Below are 14,726 nucleotides of genomic sequence, written 5' to 3' on the forward strand. Positions count from 1 at the left end.
ATTAGAAACAATCTAAATGCTCAGCCACAGGAGGATGGTTAAGCAAACTGTGGCTCTCAGTTCCATGTTACTCAGTCATTAACTCTGAGGAATAAGAAGACCAGACAGATGACATAGAAATGCCCAGGACATAACAGGAGGAAAGCAGGATGCAAAATACACTGAGTGTATTTCACACAACAAATCACCCCATATGTAGAAAAAAGTAATATTCTGGATTACTCCCAGTTACTCCATTAAAGTGGTAGGACTCTAGATTTTGTTTCTTTTCTCTTAAAGTTTTTTTTTTTTCCCCAATATGCTTTGGTTACATTTATTCTTTAAAAAAAATTTTTTTCAACGTTTATTTATTTTTGGGACAGAGAGAGACAGAGCATGAACGGGGGAGGGGCAGAGAGAGAGGGAGACACAGAATCAGAAACAGGCTCCAGGCCCTGAGCCATCAGCCGAGAGCCCGACGCAGGGCTCGAACTCCCGGACCACGAGATCGTGACCTGGCTGAAGTCGGACACTTAACCGACTGCGCCACCCAGGCGCCCCTATTTGTTCTTTAATTATAGGGGATGTCAAGGAGAAGTCTTACTTTTCATCCTACTCTGAATTGTTTGGCTTTATAAGAATGTATTAACTACGTAAGACTTGTATGGTTTTTTAAAAAAGTAAGTAATTTTTCAAAAACAAAGATATCTGTGGGGAAACCATGAGAAATACTCATGCCATCACAGGCATAAATACTTACATTCATCTTCCCTATGACGTGGTTAAAAAAAAAAAGGTATAGGCTTTTGAGTGTTGAGGGGCTTGGTGTCTGAGTTTGAATCTCATCTTCGCTGCATAACGATGGCTGAAGGATCATCTGTAAAGTAGGGAGTCATGCCTTCCTCACTTAATTATTGAGGAAACCCAGGGAGAGAAAATACAGTGGAAGAAAGTGAGAAATCTCTTGGCACAGTGCTCTGCATTTAGGAGACACATAGTAATGGTGGCTGTGAAGATTGAAATCTCTCGTGTTCTCCATTGTTTTCTGTGTCTTACAGGTGGATAGTTGTCAGTTTCTGGGCTGACTGAGGAGGGAGACAAGCCCTGAGCAATTTCCTCAGTCCCAGTCCTCTCGTGCCTGTGGGCTGGTGCCTCCGACTTTTCCCCACTCTGACCCCGCTGGGGTCAATTTCGGCTCCCTCATCTCCCTTTGCAGTGCTTTCCCCTCTGCCTGGACCACACTTCCATGACAGGGTATAATGTGGAAAACAAAATTTATTTTCAGAAGGAAGTTCTATTCTCCATACACTCAGCATCATATATTTAAGAATGGTTTTATGTTTTCAACATTAAGGTTGGAACATAAAGTGGCCTCTGTTTGCTGAGATCATTCAGTTATACCTCCCTTGACCCCAGCTTTATGTAAGTCCCAGTTCAAAGCCCTGCTCAAAGCTGCATATGCCTCTTGAAAGACATCATACAATTTTAAAGGGTCACTAAGATCAGGAGAGAGACGGAGGAGGAAGAAGACAACAATGACCAGGAGACCATGTGGGGCACAGCAAATTAATGGCAAAAATGATTTTGGGCGGTACTAAACCCCTAGTTTGCCCAACATCCTGCTTAATAAAACTTTTAGACTCAGTCATCTTTTCTAAGTTTCTCAAGGACTACTTAACTGTGTGAACCCATTCAAAACCTTATTAAAATCCAGGGAGATGGTGTTTATTGGCTCTGCATGGTCTGCTAAGCCTGCTGATCTGTCCAGGGGATGCCACGTATCGACTCCCTGGCATTCCCAGCATACCAGGCACTGATGCTCTGGGAGAGAGGAAGTCCCCTTCCTTCCCCACCCTGAATTCTGTTCTTGAGCCAAGGATGTGACCCGTCTGGGAATAAAAACACCGTATGTGACTCTTGCACCATAGATTCTGCTCCTCCAAGAAGACGGAAGCCAAGAGGGGTGGTCACATTAGAGAACAAAGCTGGGCTTAGGACGTGTTCTCTTTCCCTCGAAGCTGCTTTGGCCCCTTTTGCCCCAGGGCTTACTCACTGAGTCCTCTGTTTCATTTTTTAGACGGTGGTGCTGTAACGTGAGCTGACTTGGAATGAAAGCTGTTGAATTCTCAGCACCAGTTACCTACTAGACATTTAGTGATGTTGATGAATAAATGAATGCATGCATGCATGAATAAATGAATGACTCTTTCTATTCATTCCCACATCACTGCTTTCCTCTTCCCATATCTTAGCTCCCACTGGCAGATGAAAAGTATGGTCATTCATTGCTATGTGTCAAACCATCTTTCCTTGTTATTGATTTTTAAATATATATTTTTTGGGACATCTCAGTTGAGTGTCCGACTTTGATTCAGGTCATGATCTCATGGTTTATGGGTTTGAGCCCGGCATCGGGCTCTGTGCTGACAGCTCAGAGCCTGGAGCCTGCTTCAGAGTCTGTGTCCCCCTCTCTTTCTGCCCTCCCCCGCTCACACTCTTTGTCTCTCTCTATCAAAAATAAATAAATGTTAAAAAAAATTTTTAATAAAATAAATATATATATTTTTTAGAGAGAGAGCATGCTCAAGTGAGGGAGGGGCAGAGAAGGAGAGAGAGGAAGAGAGAGAATATTAAGCAAGCTCCACACTCAGCATAGAGCCCAGTGTGGGGCTCAATCTCATGACCCTGGGATCATGATCTGAACTGAAATCAAGAGTTGAACGCCCAGCCAACTGAGCCACCCAGGTGCCCCTCCTTGTTACTGATTTTTAAAAGAGTTATGACTTTTTTTTTAAATTTTTTTTTCAACGTTTATTTATTTTTGGGACAGAGAGAGACAGAGCATGAACGGGGGAGGGGCAGAGAGAGAGGGAGACACAGAATCGGAAACAGGCTCCAGGCTCCGAGCCATCAGCCCAGAGCCCGACGCGGGGCTCGAACTCACGGACCGCGAGATCGTGACCTGGCTGAAGTCGGACGCTTAACCGACTGCGCCACCGAGGCGCCCCAAAAGAGTTATGACTTTAAAAGAAAAAAAAACTAGAACGTTATTTGTAAACAAAAAATCTGAATTCTATAACCATATGGAACAGAACTGCCCAGTGAATGGGAACCCCAGTGCCAAACTGTATGTGGTGAGAAAAGTCTATTTTCTCAAAAAGAGAAAAGAAGAAAGGGGGATGGGAAGGAGGGAGGGAAGACATAAAGAAGGAGAAAGAAGTAGAGAAAGATTGAGAAAGAAATTTGAGTTCTGGTCCTGTGGCCCCAACTTGGCAACTCATGGCTTTGTAACCTTGATCCTCAGTCTTCCCAACTGCGAGGTTGAGCAGTCAGTTCTGACTTTATGATTGCATCTGAATCGCGGTGGTGGGAGTGTCCAAGTCTTTGGTGGGCAGGGGCACTGTTAACCATGCAGGTTCCTGAGCCCAGTCCCTAAGACTTCAGATAGGATGCTCTGGCTCCTGAAGGATGAGACTCTGGGACTGGGAAGCACACCAGTGTTCCTCACCTCTTGGGATAACAGCCAACCACTTTGGGGCACATAGCTCTGATCTAGATGGGAATGGCTTGTTGATAAGTGCTGGAGGCCAAAGGAATGGTACATTAGCATCTTAGAGACTAGCAGACTCTCTCAAGGTTGCCTTTGCCCTTGGCTGTCAGGACTTGTCAAAGGGGATTGGGATTAATGCAGGAATACTGGCTGTACTTCCATGTGTGGAAATGGGTATAAACAGGACCTCCCATATGGGGGTGCTTCATGCATTTTCTAAGCACTTTCCCCTCTGTGATCTCATCTGATCTTTAGGACATAGATTTTCACCTTCATTTCGCTGATGGGGAAACTGAGACACAGAGGCTTCTTGCCAGAGTAGACACTGTTCTTTACTGGCACACCCAGGCAAGAGTTCAGATCTCCTGATTCCGGGTGTAATGGTCTTCCCAGTGTACCATGTTGCAGAGAACTGTGTGTTTATTAAACTAAAGGACTGAGGAATTACTAACAATAAGTTTCTAAAACTTCTTACCTAGCTGGAACAATGATAAAGTTCCAGTGTAGACTGAGGTTACTACTCTAATGAAATTAATGATGAAAATTCTAAGAAGCCCTGGGGTGTAGTCTGTGCAGTGTTATCTTGTGGTGAGGGGGCATGGGGATGTATAATGTATATCTGCATACATGGGCTTTGGATAAGAGATTGAAAGGGATATATGAAATTTTAACAGCAATTATGAGTAGTGAAATTATAGATGATTTTATTTTCTTCTTGATACTCTTTATATATTGATTGTATTGGTTATATTTTTTATAATGAGTCATTTTCCCTTTTTAATAAGAAAATATACAAGTAACACATCTCTGGGTTTATAGATACTTTAGAGTTTCTAAGATGCATTCACTTATTAGTGGATTTATTCTTACTCCGTAAAAGTACTCTGAGCTGGTATTCTTTTATTATCCCCATTAGAAAAAGGAAGTAACTTCCCTAATGTCACATCACACAGCTTATGAGAGGTGACACAAACCCAGACCTCCCAGCTGCTTTTTACATTTCTTCCCTCTCTGAGACCTTGCGTTTGTTTGTTTGTTTGTTTTTTTCTTTGTTTGTTTAAGTTCTGGAGCAGCACCCCTGCCTCACACACAAACCTGTGGTCCTGCCCTCACTTCCCCTCCCTCGGGTGGTCTCTGCCTTAATACAAGGAACCCAAAGGTGGGTCTTTCCCTGTGTCTCACCTTTGCAGTGCTGGGAGCAGCCTGCTGCCCACGATAGGGGTGCATGTCCACACATCAGTGAGATGGATTCTTTCACTCAACGTGGGGCGTGTCGAGACAGGAGTGTGGGTGCCCTCCTGCAGGCCTCCCAGGGAAAGGCCAAAAGGGAGAGAGTGTCCCTTGCAGCATAAGGGAGGTTGAGCCACTTGCTGTCTGGAGGCCGACCCGAGCGTGAGCCACCACACTGCCCTGGATGGACACTAGGTGGCAGAGAGAAGGGACGTGGTGACAGTGAGGCTGTGCTGTGCTTCTCAGAGGTTGCCACTCTCCCTGCCCAGGGATTGTAAATGGCTCTCCTGGGTGGTGTTGGGTTTCTTTCCTTCTGTGATCAGGTAACAGTCCCTGGACCACAGAACAATGGACTGAGTCAAGGGAGGAGAAGAGAGCCAATGTTGGGCCAGGAGGGTGGTGTGGGAATGAGTGGGGCCTGGGCATACATCCAGACTCACGGGCATGTCCTGTGTGACTTGACCTGCCGTGTAACTTATACTCCTGTTCCCTTATTGTTAAAATGGTGATGGGGTTCATGACGTTGGCAATGCTTTTCTTGCAGGGTTGTGTAAGGTTTAAGTTGATTCACTTGCTCAACAAATTATTTATTATCTATTGTGTTCCAGATCCTGTTCTAGGTGCTGGGGGTAGAGCAGTGACCAAAACAGAAATAAGTCCAGCCTTCATGTGGGGAGACAGACAATAAGCAGGTAAGTGTATAATAAAACTTCAGACTGATGAGTTCAATAAGAGAAATACAGCTGAGTAAAAGGCATAAAGGGGTAGAGGAGGCTATTTTATTTGTTTGTTTGTTTATTGTAATCACTACCCCCAACGTGGGACTCAAACTCACAACCCCAAGATCAAGAATCACATGCTCTGAGCCAGCCAGGTGTCCCCAGGAAGCTATTTTAGATAAGGAGTTAGAGGAAGACCTCTCCAGGGAGGTGACCCTGGAAAAGAGGCCAGGAAGAAGGGAGAGAGTGAGCCGGGTGGCATCTGGGAAGCACATTCAATGCAGAGGGAATGGCCAAGTGCAGCAGCGTGGGTTTAAGCATGGCAGTGGATGTAACAGTCCTAACCTATCAAATGGGAACAAAAGGACCCTCTCACTGATCGCTTGACCCCGTGAGTAACTAAGAAGTGAGCACAGAAAGACAAGAATTAAACTTGACATTTCTAATGGTCCCTGGGGTCCTACCCATGAGCACCACCTCAGGAATAGGCAGAAAGAAAAAGAAAACACTTTCTTCATGACAGAGCCAGGAGCACCTTAAATTTCATGATTTGTCTACATTTCAGTCTCCCCGCTGGGACGTGGTTTCTGGAGGCAGGACTGCCTCTCACCTGTCAGGAGTCCTGTGGTGGGCAGGGGGTGGGGGGCGGTTAGGGGTGAGCTACACAGCCTTTGGAATCCTGGGTTGCAATGCTGGTTCTGTCACATACTTGCTGTGTGAGTTCAGGTATGTTCCTTATCTTTCCTGAGCCTTGGTTTCTTATCTGTGAAGTGGGGGCATTTTTATAGCCAACTCACAGGACTGCCGTGAGAATGAACAGGGCATAGCATGTAATAAGTACAAAATTATAAGTTGTTCATTGACAATGCCCACATTCCAGATGCCTGGCATATAGGAAGTGCTCAATAAATTTTGTGGAATGAAAGCTTTAGCAAAGAAAATGCTGCATGAAGGATTTCGTATTTAGAGCTGCTGCTATTACCCATGGGATATGCAGTGTCTCCAGGAGGGACACAGCCATCATCTTGGAACACCTGTGAGACAGGCAAGCAGAATTAACCCTCGAGTCTAATCCCTTGCTCTGGGGCCTGTTTTACTGTCTTGTGATCAGATGGAAAACATGTCAAACCATTAACTTGATAAGAACAGATACAGTGCCTGATATTCACCTGGAGCTAAAAAACAGCCTACTTGCTTCCCACCTAGGCACTGGCTGTCTTCCGGCTTCTGCACGTGGGGTCTCCCCTCAGCCCTCTCTGGAGCCTCATGTGGACCTTGGACTCATCCCACCCCGACCCTCAGTGTTGTGTTGTGACCATCTCTGTGACTTGTGCAACGCAGCCTTAGAGTCAGGAGAGACAGAAGATAAAGCAGAAATCTCAGGATTTAGCCAGATGTAAAATATACCTTAAGTTCACATGTTCCAAAGGTGAGCCCAGCAAAAACCATCTGGGTTCATAATTGCCCATGTATTTGTGTGGATTAGAAACATTGAAACAAGTAGCTGGAAAAGGGGATTTGAAGGGAAAAGGGGAGAACGCTTCAAGTGGAAGAACTCAGTGCTTGCATGGCCATAATTGGATGATGGCAGGAGGCAACTGGGGAGTGGCAGTAGGTTCTGAGTGGCTGGCAGGGGCACGTGCAGTACAAGCCTAGGAAAGTGTCTCCCCAGGTACTTCCACCTTGCTTGTTCTAATTCCAAGCAACCGGCAGCATTTTGTTTGCTTTCCTAAGACCCAGCCCTAGCATGAAAAAATAATGGCGACCTTGAGAACTTGCCCTCACTCTGTCCTGTGCAACCTGATGTAATGCAGATTGAATGTGTCTCCCCCCACTTCTCTGAGTCAGGGGTAGGGGAACTGGAGAGTGTTTATGTCTTCTGAAAGATGGGGAGGTGACCCGGAGGCCTGGGCCTCTTGCCCTCACCTCTACTTCTGTTCCTTGGGTTCTTTGTCCAGGCAGGCTGGACTCAGCTGAGTGACCCTTGAATGAGCTGCATTACTGACCTTTGGTATATCAATGCTAGGAATTTGGTGTGTTTAAATGAAGTGGGCTGCAGATCACGGCCAAAGTGGTGTTTTACGCTGGAGGATTCTATTAACCACGGGTATGTGAGGGGCGCCAGGGTGGCTCAGTCGGTTGAGCGTCCGACTTCGGCTCAGGTCATGATCTCACGGTCCGTGAGTTCGAGCCCTGCGTCTGGCTCTGTGCTGACAGCTCAGAGCCTGGAGCCTGTTTCAGATTCTGTGTCTCCCTCTCTCTCTTCCCCTCCCCTGCTCATGCTCTGTCTCTCTCTGTCTCAAAAAATAAATAAAACAAACAAAAAAAAAATGCATATGTGAAACCAGGGAGAAAATAAGGTATAAGGATCCCCAAAATAAGAGTCCAAAGAACTGGCTGACATCCCTTGGCTATGTGGCCGTAAGCAAGGGCCTTAACCTTTTTTAGCATTTGTTTTTTCTTCTATAAAATGGGGATAATTCCTGCCACACCCGACACATGGGGTACTTATGAGATTCACATTTAAGCAAATTTACAACACATGGTATCAAGTGGTAGGAAATACATGGCTTCCCTCACACAGCGGTTGTGAGACTCCCCCACGCAGTTAACTCAATGACTAGCACATAATAGTTGTTCAATGAAGCATCATAAATAATTCTCATTGTTCCTCATAAGGATTCTGTATGTGCAAATGTGATCCTACACCACAGAGCCATATAAAATGTGATTTTTTATTTTCATTTTTAAAAAATGTTTACTTATTTATTTTGAGAGAGAAAGAGCGCACGCCAGGGAAGGGCAGAGAGAGGGGGAGAGAGAATCCCAAGTAGGTGCCGTGCTGTCAGTCAGAGCCTGACAAGGGGTTTGATCTCACAAATTATGAGATCATGACTTGAGCTGAAATCAAGAGTTGGATGCTCAACTGACCTAGCCATCCAGGTGCCCCTTATTTTCATTTTTTTTTTTTTAACATTTATTTAGTTTTGAGAGAGAGAGAAAGCACATGAACGGGGGAGGGTCAGAGAGAGAGGGAGACACAGAATCTGAAACAGGCTCCAGGCTCTGAGCTGTCAGCACAGAGTGCGATGCAGGGCTCGAACCCATGAACTGCGAGATCATGACCTGAGCCAAAGTCGGACACTTAACTGACTGAGCCACCCAGGCACCCACCCCCCCCGCCTTATTTTCATTTTTATTATCCTGGTGACATGCCATCTGTTCCAGCCCAGGCAGATAACTCCCCTCCAGGTGACTTTAGTAATCCCCCTGCCATCCTCCTTATATCTGGCCACTCCCCAATTCAGCTCCAGTCTCTTCCTCAAACATCATAATCGTCTCATTGTTTCTCTTGAAAAACAGTGTCCTTTATGGGCATATGACCTCAGCATCCTCCATATTGGTCTTTGAAGCAACCCCCCTTTTCTGCTGTCAGGATCAGCCATCTCTCCCCCATACCTCTGCGTATCCCTTGAGCTCTCACCGCTGTGTAGAATACCCTTTTCTTTTCTCTCACCTTTCCTCAGTCTCAACCCTTCACAGTCCACATCAGCTCCTTCCTTTGGGAAGCTTCCTGTGGTTTACCCAACCCACAGACCACTCAGTTTATATGGGCTCAGTTTTCATTCTACAATTTTGCTTTTTCCTGCCCATAGCTTTCTAAACGTTCTTTGAGCCACGTGGCAGGGACTAGGTCTTTGGTTTCTTTTGGATTCCTGGCTGGCACTTAGTGGGATGTGCTGTACACATCCGAGGAGGCTGTCCTTGACCATGAGGCTTTCAATTCATCATCTACATTCTAGGCCCCTTTTTAGCAGCAGAAATTCCTTGAGGAGTGACACCACCCTTCCATGAGACATCTTAGGTCTGATGCCGAGGTGAGTCCATACCTCCCACCACACCCAGGGAAAGCTTTCACCTGATGCCTGCAAGGGGTAAACCCTGCATGACTCACAGCTATCTTACTCAGGTATAATTGCTCTTATTTTCTATTTTGGCAGGGACCTTGAAGCCAAAAGAAAGCCATGCAAGGAGTATGTCAGAGCCCTGGGTCAGTGTCTCTTCAGCAGGCTTACATTTTCCTCCTAGTTTATTTTTCTGTGTATACCTATAGACAGATGCCCAGGCTGTGTCTCCCCCTCTCCCACCCACCTCCCCGTACTCTGGTTTGGTTCTAGGCTTACCCGGGAAAGAGCACTCCTGAGCTCCATGTGCAGATTAGCTCCCAAGTTTCTCTTCTCTCCTTTGGTTTCTGTTCACTTGGCGTTTGTGTGTATGCTTGGCACTTGGCACTGATATAAGATAAATAGGAGCTTGTCTTCTCTGGAGAGTCTTACAATCTGGTGGAACTTCCCCCACCCCCCTCCCCAGTGGTGACAGACTTCTAAAGAGGGCCTCTGGATTTCTGGTCTCCTTTCTCACTTCCCTAAACTTTTTGGGTTAAAGACCACTTTGAGAATATTTCAAAAGTATGAATTCTGTCCCCAGAAAGGTGCACGCATATCCAATAGTTTGCATAAAACCCAGAGGGTGTACAGACCCCATGAAGCTCATCCACAAACCCACAGGCCCTAGGTAAAGAATACTTTTCCTCTTAAAAAAATTTAACAAAGATGAGAAAAGGGGGAAAAAAAAAAACCTCAAAACAACCTAAAAATAGAATACAAATGGAAACTAATGAACCTAATTCTATTTCAAATAAATAACATTACCACACTGCAGGGAGAGTAAACAAACAAAAACTAATTAAATTCTAGTTGAAAGGAGTTTTTCCTATGGTAGCATGGGTTAGCAAACCTAAAATGCTTTTTGTGTGCTGGAGAATTGAGCAAATGAATAAATATACTGTGGGTAATGGGAGCCAGTTCTTGCTGTTAGAGAAGAGAGTTACAGATGTAAAGAGAAGGAAGACTAAAATGAATCTTGTGGTGTTGAATTAGAACTGGAGGTATCTGTATGAGTTCATGGTTGCGTGTGTGTGCACAGATATAGAAATAAATTAAGATATAAATATTGATTTATATTTCTTAGTTCCATCTGCTAAAAGGCTTAGACATGGACACCCAGTAGCACTAAGCACACCTGGCATCCAGATCTTGCTTTCTAAATACCATTATGCACTAAAAGGAAACAGGGCTCCTTGGAGAAATGGCTGGTTTCAGGACTCAGAGAGGCAAAGTACAAGATGAACTTAGAATATCATGTTGTTCCAGAAATCAAGGGAGTGCTAAAAAGATAGTGGCAATATGTCAAAAGGACAGAGGAATCAGAAGGGGCTTCACTGGTCAAATCTGGGGCAATCTGAACATTAAAATAAATAACAATGGTAATATTACCACAGAATTTTCATAGACTAAAATAAGAACCTATGAACTTATAGTGTCCAGAATATATAAAGAACTTATATACAACTCAACACCCAAAACACAATCTAATTTTTAAAATGGGCAGAATATATGAACAGACATTCTCCAAAGAAGACCCATAGGCCAACAGACACATGAAAAGACACCCAATGTCATTCATCATCAGGGAAATGCAAATCAAAACCACAATGAAATATCACCTCACACCTGTCAGAATGGCTAAAATAGAAAACACAAGAAATAACACGTGTTGGTGAGGATTTGAAGAAAAAGGAAACCTTGTGCGCTGTTGGTGGGAATGCAAACTGGTGCAGCCGTTCTGGAAAACGGTATGGAGGTTCTTCAGAAAGTTAAAGCTAGAACTACTCTCTAATCCAGTAATCACACTACTAGGTATTTACCCAAAAAATGTAAAAACACTAATTCAGGGGGATACATGCACCCATATGTTTATAGCAGCATTATTTACAATGGCCAAATTATGGAAGCAGCCCAAGTATCCATTGATAGATGAATGGATAAAGAAGATGTAGCGTATATATACAATGGAATATTATTCAGCCATAAAAAGAATGAAATCTTGCCATTTGCAACAACGTGGATGGAGCTAGACAGTATGATGCTAAGCAAAACGAATCAGTCAGAGAAAGACAAATACCATATGATTTCACTCATATGTCAAATTTAAGAAACAAAACAAATGAACAAAGGAAAAGTGAGAGAGAATGAGACAGAGAGAGAGAGAGAGAGACCAAAAAACAGACTCTAAACTAGAGAGTAAAAACTGATGGTTACCAGAGGGGAGATGGTGGGGTGATGGGTGAAATAGGTAAAGGGGATTACACTTACCATGATGAGCACTGAGTAATGTACAGAATTGGCGAATCACTATTTTGTACTCTTGAAACTGATATAACACTGTATGTTAATGTACTGGAATTTTTAAAAAAACTTTAAAAAATCTATGAGCTCATACTAATGTAAATAAATAAATAAGAAGGGAGAACTCTCCCTTATAGAAGAATATCAACTGATAAATGTAGGAAGAATGATGATGTTAGAATATAATCATTATGCAACCATTATAGTAATAATTGACAGAGACAAGAATCATCAGTGGATGCTAAAACTTGGAAGTTTGATGAAGAACAGGATATTTACATAAATGGAAAGCACCTCTCTCCAAATTACTTATCAGTTACAAAGTGAAATTAGTAATTTTACAATGGGTTCACCTGGTGAACACAACCATACCAATAAGGAGACAAACTGACCTCATGTGCTCCCTGATGTGGTGTCCTGAGAAGGACTCAGTATCATTTTGGTGGTGCATCTTCCAAAAATGCAAAGCCTGCATCTAATTGTGGGGAACCATCACGCAAATCAAATTGAAGCCCATTCTACAGAATGACTGACTTGTAATCTAAAGAAAAAAAAATCTAGTTCATGAGATTCCTAAAAGGCTGAGGACCTGATCTAGATTAAAGAAGACTAAAGAGATGTGAATAAACAGTAAGTGCAACGTGTGATCTTGGGTTGGACACTGGATCAGGGGGGAAAAAATAGCTATGAAATAGGACATTATTGGAACAGTTGGCGAAATTTGCATATGAACTGTGAATCAGATAATAATTTTTAATCCATGTTACATACACACATATACACATCTACATACATATGTACGTACATATTCATACACGTACACTCTTGGGAACAGGCTGAAGCTCCAGGTCACAGCTGGAATTTCTTCTTCAGGAAAACTTCAGTTCTTTTCCTAAGGCCTTTTAACTAATTGAGTGAGGCCCACCCAGACTATTTTGGATAATCTTCCTTACTTTTTTTTTTTTTTTTAATTTTTTTTTTCAACGTTTATTTATTTTTGGGACAGAGAGAGACAGAGCATGAACAGGGGAGGGGCAGAGAGAGAGAGAGGGAGACACAGAATCGGAAACAGGCTCCAGGCTCCGAGCCATCAGCCCAGAGCCCGACGCGGGGCTCGAACTCACGGACCGCGAGATCGTGACCTGGCTGAAGTCGGACGCTCAACCGACTGCGCCACCCAGGCGCCCCATAATCTTCCTTACTTAAGATAAACTGATGATAGGCTTTAATCATATCCACAAAATACTTACACAGCAATGTCTAGATTAGTATTTGACTGAAAAGCTGGAGACTATAACCTTGCCACATTGTCACAAAAAACCTGACCATCCCATAATCCCAGCATCTACCCCAGGGCCCCTACCTGCTCAGTACATGTTTGTGCAGTGAAATGGCTCATTCCTAACCCCAGCACCATTTTCCCAGGCAAACCTCAGTGTCTGATCACAACCATTCTACTGTCAGCAGGTGGTTGTCAAGCACAGTGCAGGAAATGATACCAAAAAGGCACAGCTCTATAGACCCCCTAGTGTAGGGAGACGAAACACAGCCAGATGAGTGCAAGACAACTTACAGGTGCATTCCCACTCGAATGTCTAAACCACCAAGTCCCTTTCATCTTCTTGCAACTACCTTTCTCAGGTTCCTCTTTTCTAGCTGTGACAGCCCCTTGGCTGGAGTGCCTTTGTCTAGCTTGCTCCCCCTCCAGGTTGTCCTATGTCTGGGCTGTTGGTGGAGTTGTCCTCAGACATGACTTTAGTCATCTCCCTCCCTGCTTAAGAACCACAAGAGCTCCTCATTAGCCAAGTCAAGTCTAGACACCTCTGCCTGGCTTTCAGGCTCCCCATAATCTGACCGTCCCTGAGTGACACGACAGCTGTTTTCATATTGGTGAAAGGCTGTCAGAGAGAAGAAGGATTAGTCTGATTCTTTGCTGCTCCAGCAGGCAGACGGAGATCATAGGTGGAAACTACAGGGAAACCTTGGTGCCTCAATACAAAGAATTCTTCTCCTCTGTTTTTAGTGTGTGAATGTGGGTTGCGGGGGTGGTGGGGTAAAGGTTGTGTTTCTGGACGTCTGACGATGTAGGGAATATTATTGTGTGCAGCACCCACAGTACTTGTTCTCTACGTACCGGTCACAGGTGGCAGGAAGTCACAAAATACTGCACATCCAGTCCCAACATCAATCGTGTGAAATTTCTGATAGTTTCAACAGACTATTGTTTACCAAGCCTCCTAAATCAATGAATGGAGACAACAGGAGGAATATTTTAGATTCTCAAGAAAATACGTATTTGTTTTGAATGCCTCATGTTTGTGTGGAATGTTTGTGTTAAAGAGAGAGGTGGGAGCCAAATTCTGTAAAGCCCTGTCGGCCATGGTGAGGAATTTGGCAACTGAAGCAGGGCAGTGACATGATCCTAGAATGGAAGCAGGAGACCATGAAGAATGAACTTTCGAACAGCAATGAACTTGGCAGCAATGTCACGAATGGCCTCCAGCAGAGATGAGCTCCCAGACACAGGAGTAGGGATGGGGAGCCCCCTGTCAGGGATGCTGCAGAGTGAAGTTGGACTCGAGGAGGTATGCTGAGCAAGATGACTTCTAAGAATCCAACTTCTGACATTCTCCCCAGGCAGCCTCCCCTGCCCCAGCCTCACATCTCTAGCCTGGATCTCTGCAGTGTCTGCAGAGAGGTGGTGCCAAACCGTCTCCCCGCTCAGAACCTTCTCGGCACACCTACCCTGCTCTCCTTTTTGTCCTTCAGATTCTTCATACCCACAGCAATGCTCTTGATAATAAATTATTACCAATGTGCAACAAGCGACTGACAGAATAAGCTCTTGTACATTCATATAATGGAATGTTGTGTAGCTATTTCCATTCAGGTGATGCAAGATTTAGCATGGAAAGATGGGCACCATATACTATTATGGGAAAGAAGCTGGTTACAGTGTGACTTGAATTTTAAATATTAACCAAAAATGCATAGAGAAAA

Source organism: Prionailurus bengalensis, chromosome D2 (genome assembly GCF_016509475.1).
Source record: "Prionailurus bengalensis isolate Pbe53 chromosome D2, Fcat_Pben_1.1_paternal_pri, whole genome shotgun sequence".
NCBI classification, from domain to species: Eukaryota; Metazoa; Chordata; class Mammalia; order Carnivora; family Felidae; genus Prionailurus; species Prionailurus bengalensis.